This window comes from Lactuca saligna, chromosome 1 (assembly GCF_052625555.1).
Source record: "Lactuca saligna cultivar CGN05327 chromosome 1, ASM5262555v1, whole genome shotgun sequence".
In the NCBI taxonomy this organism is placed as follows: domain Eukaryota; kingdom Viridiplantae; phylum Streptophyta; class Magnoliopsida; order Asterales; family Asteraceae; genus Lactuca; species Lactuca saligna.
This window is the reverse complement of record NC_136417.1, coordinates 76,598,129-76,605,247: the sequence shown is the minus strand read 5'-3', so window position 1 is coordinate 76,605,247 and position 7,119 is coordinate 76,598,129. Positions and strand designations below refer to the sequence as shown.

The 7,119-nt window shown below is 37.7% G+C and overlaps 1 pseudogene; it reads right to left on the bottom strand.

Annotated features, from left to right (window-relative positions):
- Nucleotides 1-1,316: 1,316 nt before the first annotated feature.
- On the bottom strand, nucleotides 1,317-3,378 carry LOC145008702 (F-box/FBD/LRR-repeat protein At1g13570-like; annotated as a pseudogene).
- Nucleotides 3,379-7,119: the final 3,741 nt, after the last annotated feature.

The following is a 7,119-nucleotide window of genomic DNA, read 5'->3' as shown; positions in this document are numbered from 1 at the left end:
ATGAGGGTATGACCATCACCACGAATCCAAAACTTTCATGATTTGGACCATTGTCCATCAATATATATATATATATATATATATATATATATATATATATATATATATATATATATATACACACACACACACATATATATTATTTTTAGTGAAATTTAATTAATATGGTAAAAAATAAATAAGAACGTAAAATAAAACTAGTTGTGAGGGGTGGATTTAAGAAATTCCATCAACCCATAAGCACATAAGATTAATAACTTTTCAATAAAGAAGGCCATACGACTAGCACCAATGTTTTAAAAAGGTTTTTTAGTTGAACTGGTCTTTTGAACGTTTACCGGTTCGACAGCCGGCTAAATTTGTTCTACCGTCAGTCTACATCTAGTAGTGACGTGCATCAACTTTCGAGTTCTATACACTACGGATAACGTGATCGATCAATCTATTCAATTTGTTTTGGAAATGGACTGCATTTTTAAAAGGTTAGGTGAAATCAAATTATCCAAGTCTAATAAACTGGTTGATCAAATGGACCGGTTCAATTCAGTTTTTTAGGAAACCATCCGGTTTAATCCGGTATAGAAATTGCCATAAATTAATCACTATTGAACCGCCTTCATCCCCTGTTCCCGTTCCAACCAGCTAGAACCGGTTTTTAAAACATACTAGCACTTGGATCTTCACGAAAGCGTTGGGACTATACTAGGACTATATAGAGATGAACTTTTTGGTCTATGGAGCACTTGTTTCTTACTATATATAACTTTTAATATCACAGTTTTTATTACTTAATCTTATGTTTAAACAAATTTAATAAACAAACTTTGTTGGATTGTAATAGCTGTTTGTTATATCTTAAACGTAAAAAGACAAAAAGCTAGGGCCATGTAGCCATGTCAACCCAACTTGACCGAGGTCTTTGTGGAAATAAGAAAATCGCAAGGGTAGCAAAGCAAATAGGTTACACATATATGTAGGTGTGTAAAGGGGAGATTCTATATAAGTCTCACATTCTAGGTGGTTGAAGTCTTTATTTCGGTTGTAGGTATCTATCTATCAACATTTTCGTAACTCGTTTATCATCTGCTTTTAAACTGCTGTGATTTAAATAAAGTAGTAGTAATAATAAACAAGTTGTTTTTTAATGTGAAAGTTTATAGCAGGCGAATTGTACATATTTTGTGAAAAGACCAACAAAACACTAGTTTGCAAGAAAGAGCGAATTGTATATATTTTGTTAATGTAAATGCAAAAATTTCATCATACTTGGTAGTTCTAACAATCAGTAATGTGTTTGAACATTCTTACATACTTGATTATCGCTTAGGATTCAAGTAGAACATTTTCGCTTTAGGTGAGATTCGAGGGTACTGCATAACATCCTTAGCAATGTCAAGTATTTTTTTAGCATCAAGAGCTCCACTTGGTGTGATAGTAAACTTGTCAAGAGAAGGGGAACGGGTAAGAAGAAGCTTTATGAAAAGCAGTTCTGGTTTTGATCCTTCTAAATATGTTATCTCTACAGTTTGCAATCGGTTCAATGTACAATCCAAACAATTTGGGGATTCCAAATGATTTGAAGCTGGACCCACATCAACTCGAGGAACCTAAAAATACACAAAATGCAACCACAATTTAGCATCTAATTCTTGTATCATATAACCCAAAAAAGTTGTAGTTTTGTCATTCTTTCTTTACTTTACCATTGCCATGAATATACACAACGTTTCAAGATTTGGTGAGTTCCGCAACAAACAAAGAACACTACGAAGTTGATGCAAATCAGCAAGTTGATAATACAACAACGCCAGACGCTTTAAACTATAAATTGCATGTGGAAGCAATTTTGGAATTTTTTCTGCAATCAAAGACTGTGAGATGAAAGTTAGTTTTTTTTAAAAAGAGCAAAGGTTACGCATAAAATGTTTACCTTAAGAAAATGACTGTCGACATAAAAGTGTTCAATTCTAGGCAAGTTACTCAACATTGTGGCCAAATTCATTTTTTCAACTCCTACAAAATCTTGTATGGGTTTCTTGAGAGCAATCCCAGCCACAAATAGGCATGGACTGTCAAACAACTGGAGCAACATGGCATCAGGACAAGCAGCCACAGTCAAAATCCGCAGTTTTGTAGCCTTAATGTTGAAATTGTAAACATTTTTACACATATGCAGGGTCAACTTCTTAAGCTGTGGTAGTTTGATCTTAGTTCCACATAATCTAGAACCAAAATCAATATCCTTCAGAAGAAGTTCTTCAAGGTTGAGAAATCCTTCAAACTCAAGTGGTGGATTGAAGCGACACTTCTGAAGTTCTAACTTTGTCAATTCTCGACAAGAAAACAAATAAGAAGGAAGTTCATAACTGCGATTTAAATTAGTTAGAATGAGTTCCCTAACATTGTTTCTTGATAGGAGTAGCATGAATTGATCGACTTCTTGGAAGTTATCAAGAAAAATATTTGGTATATGGAGATGAAATTTTGAGATAGGACCCTTGTGAAGGATCAAGACTTTGTTTATAATCCTTATAACCCCGTTATGATCAAAAGCTCTATTTTTTGCGAATTTTTTGGAGAAGTGCTCATCAAAAGCTAGTGTACTCATTGTGGTCCATTTGTGCCTCCACTTTTTTGATATAATGCTTGTCCTTACAGCATCTTCAATCGGGAGGCTCTCTAAGATTGAGTCTATCAAGTGTTCCGGTAAGTTACTGATCCTATCTTCCTCACCACAACCGACAACCCTCCATTTATTTCTATCTGTTATTAGATTCACAAAAAAAAAAAAAGGCAAAGTTATATCAATAGAAAATAAAATCCAATAAGAAACATGGGGCAACTTGACCTTTCTAATACTCTTCCTATTGTCAATGACACTTTTAGGTGTGGTAGCATAGCTCATGAGAAAAGAAACTATCTCATTGAATACTTATGATTTGATGGTTGTAAGTTTTTTTTAAGGATATGTGACACACAAATTACATTTTGTAACCCTAACAGATAATAATCCAAGTGTCTTTAACATCATAATGGTCTAAAACATGGAATATCGAAGGGAAATCTGTGGGGAAGCCTGCATGGATTCGGAAGCTATGAACAAGCTTGAAGTTGTATCAATGGCTTCCCCTGACAAAACCAAATCTAAAAACTATTCAATTATCTTGCGAATGTCATGTAATAAATCTTCTGGAAATCGGTTTCCTTATTTTTTTTTTTTACTGTGGATACGTAATGATTGATAATGACTACCCAAAAACATAGTTTACGTTTCCAATTGGAAGGAGCAAAAGAGATCCTGAATAGCATATTTCAAACGAAACACACGACTTTCGAAGAATAAAAATATGGAGGCTTATGAATTAGAAACTTACCCATCTTACAATCGGACGAACAAATAGTATATCCGTCGGGGTAAACTGTCTATCAATTTGGGAATTAGGGTTTACTGCTCAATCAGATAAAGGACTAACACTATAAAACAATTATGTTCACACTGTAACGATTTAATAGAGGAAATAAAAACGATTTAAATTAATAAAGGAAATAAAAGACGAAGAAAAAGAAGAAGGAACATAAGGAAATAAAAGATATTCTATTTGTTTTAATTTTTTAAATCGATGAACCGGACAAAAAGGAAATTAAAGTTTAAAGTTTAAATAGTGGGGAACCGTTGTTTAATTGGTTGAAATGAAATACAACATTGTTGTTTATATTTATTTCTAGTGAAATTAATTAAATACATATTCTATTATTTTATATTATATTTAATTAAAAGAGACTTTTATTCTAATATTTTAGGTACAGTTTAATCAGAAATTAAGTTTTGTTTACAACAAAAGTCAAATTACCTGCTAAGACTTCGAAATAAGCTTTCGTGTTTGGTAATATCTTGTCTTTTTTTTTTTTTTTTTTAACTGATCCAAATTTTGGGTTTTTTTTTTTTTGAAGATTACGTTATTTTTTTTACCAATTATCCTTAAACTAATGTATCTTTTTTTGAAGATTATGTTTTTGTTGTCACTCTATGAAACTTTTTCATGTATCTTTTCTAAACTTTCACTGATTGTAACATTGCGGATTTTGATTAAATTTTCAATTGTTTTCGAAGTCTTCGTTTCGTTTTTCCATATGACTCGTGTGTGAAACCAAAAGTTTTCATAAAAACATAAATAAGCATACTTCATAATATTTTACCATCAATAAGGTGATTTATTTTGGTCTTTAAGTCTTGGAATCAACTCGTGCTGGAGTAGAGAATCAGGAGCATGAAGGGTTGGTCACATCTGTCTGCCATGTTTTTATTACTTAGTTATGTCTGAATTTATTCAAGTGTTGTTTGTAATAGAATTTGATACATAATATACATATTTTCCTCATATTTGTTCATCATATGGATAGTATGTTGCAAACATCATAGAGTTAATATATTGTTATGGTTTGGATCTACACGTGCTCTTAATCAATTACACCGAATATGATTGCTCAAATCAATTTATTACAAAGGGATAATGGAATATGACATAAATTGGGCAATATGAAAATGCAAGTTAAATGTTATTCGGATCATATTTTTCATTGCATTTTGTGTGAATGTATATGAGTTTTGACCCTACGAGTCTAAATAATCGATATCAAGTATCGAACAATATCATATTAATTAGATTTTTGGGTTAGCTTTCTGTAACGACCGAAAAATACAACCAATTCAAAATTTTCAAAATAACCCAATTTTCATTAAATTGTTTACAAAAAGGTTTTCAATACAAATCATTTAGAGTATTCCCAGAATCACATTGCTACAAAATCATGAGGAGCGGTACGATCGTGCCTTCGCCTTGCCACAGTCTCCTAAAGAACCTAAAAAACATTAAACCACAACTGTAAGCCCGAAAGCTTAGTGAGATACCCCAAAAATACCAACCACGTATACGCCCTTCCAGGCTGCGACCTTCCGGTCCAAAACATATTGCCTTCCGGCCCATAACATATAAAACATACATAACATAACATAACATAGAACAGCCATGCATATCGGGTCTACTGTGTGACTGGTCCGCCGTATCGGGCCTTCAGTCCACCGGATCCATCCTCCAGGTCTAATCATGTCCTTCGAGTCTACAGTGGGGTTGGTCCGCCCGCATCGGGCCTTCAACCCACCTGATCCACTCTCTGAGTTTACAGTGTGACTGGTCCGCCCGCATCGGGCCTTCAGTCGGCCTGGTCCACTCTCCGAGCCTCGGCACGTCTGGTCCGCCCTCGTGGGGCCTACAGCCTATCCGGACCGCTCGCTGGGCCTTCGGAATAACCGGTCCGCCCTGGGTATCTTGGCCTACAGCACAAAGCAGGACCTGCCTCAACCCATCTCCAGTCCAAACAACCATGTGCACAAAACATACAATCATATAACAGTCATAGTCAACAAACCGAGCAAGCAGATCACATAGCATATCATTACCCTAACCAGGTTACCGACCTAACCGGTCACTAGCATAGCATCACTCTATATATCGGGAAACTGACCTTAACAAGGTCTCCTAGCATGTACCATCCTAGCTACCGGGTGCAGACACATCAAACAATAACATAATAACCATATCCGAATCTCAATCCAATAAAGGGCCGGCCTTGGTGCCTTAGACCCTGTTGATATAGTGAGGATAACTCACCTCGAAACTGCCGGCTGAAAGGATAAGATCCCGCTGCTCCGAACTCTGACATGAACTCCTCCACTGAACATCAAAACATACAACTCAATAAATACCCTTGGAAGACAACTGGTCAACCTTGGACAAGTCAAAGTCAACCCCTGACTGACCCTACTCGCCGAGTCAACCCGATGACTCGCCGAGTCCTTAAGCTCAGAACTTCCCTCAATCAGCGATCCAAATCGCCGAGTCACCCCAAGACTCGTCGAGTCCAACAACTCTGAGTCCACTCACACCCACTCACCGAGTCATCCCTTGACTCACCGATTCATCGACTCAACCAGAAATATTGGGACTTCTCGACAAGACTCGTCGAGTCCAAGAACAGACTCGCCGAGTCCAAGGCTATCTTCAACCTACTCGCCGAGTTGTTCTTCCAACTCGCCGAGTTCCAGGCCATCTTCAAGCAACTCGTCGAGTCCACCCATGTGACTCGTCGAGTACCACCGGTCTGAATCCATACAGAAGCATCTCAGGCCATGCAATTGATCCAAAACATAGATCCAACCTCCTACAATCCATCCATCACGTAAAGTGGCAAAGTTTACGTGAATCTAAAGAGATCTAGGCCTTATTCACCTTAGAACCAAGGTTTGGGACATGATAGCTCCATTAACAACACAAGAACAGGGGCTTTAATGCTCTTAAGATCTTCTCCACTCCAGATCTGAGGTAGCAACCTCAGATCCATCCTCCAAACATCAAGATGCCACACAACTCAGCTCCCCACACAACCCCAAAATGAGAAACTAGGAAAACACAGCCCAAGAACGAAAGTATTACCTCCAAAGGATGCCTCAACAACAATGAAACTCGAATCCAAGCAAAGCCCTTTGATCCAAGCCACTTCTCCTTCAAGATTTCTTCAACCAACACCTCTCCAAGCTCTAATTTGCTCAACAATGGGGCTCTCCACGAAATTAGGGTTTCTGGGACTCAAGGGGGGAATAGAGGAGGCTGTGGAGGGGCATAATGATCTTTATATAGGGCTCAACCCCAAAAGTTAGGGTTTTCTCCACACAGCACCTACTCACCGAGTAGGGCACTTGATACGCGACCATAGTCGCGACCTGACTCGCCGAGTCTATCCATGGACTCGCCGAGTCCCCCTCCGAAACTTACACTTTTAGCCCTTCAACTCTACTCTTGCGATTCCGGTTACAATTCTCCCCCACTTAAATTAGGCGTCGTCTTCGAAGTCTACGGCATCTCATCTTCAAATTTCTTCCCACGACGCGCCACCTGACCTTGACCGAACCAAGTCCCTCAAGGTACAACCATAGAAACCAGAAGCTCACTTTCTCCTTCCATACGGTGTCCCAACCACCTACTCAAACCGGGCACCAGCTGTACCCTCCGATAGCCGCACTTAACAACCGAGAATTACCCATGATGCCTTACTGCTCCAATT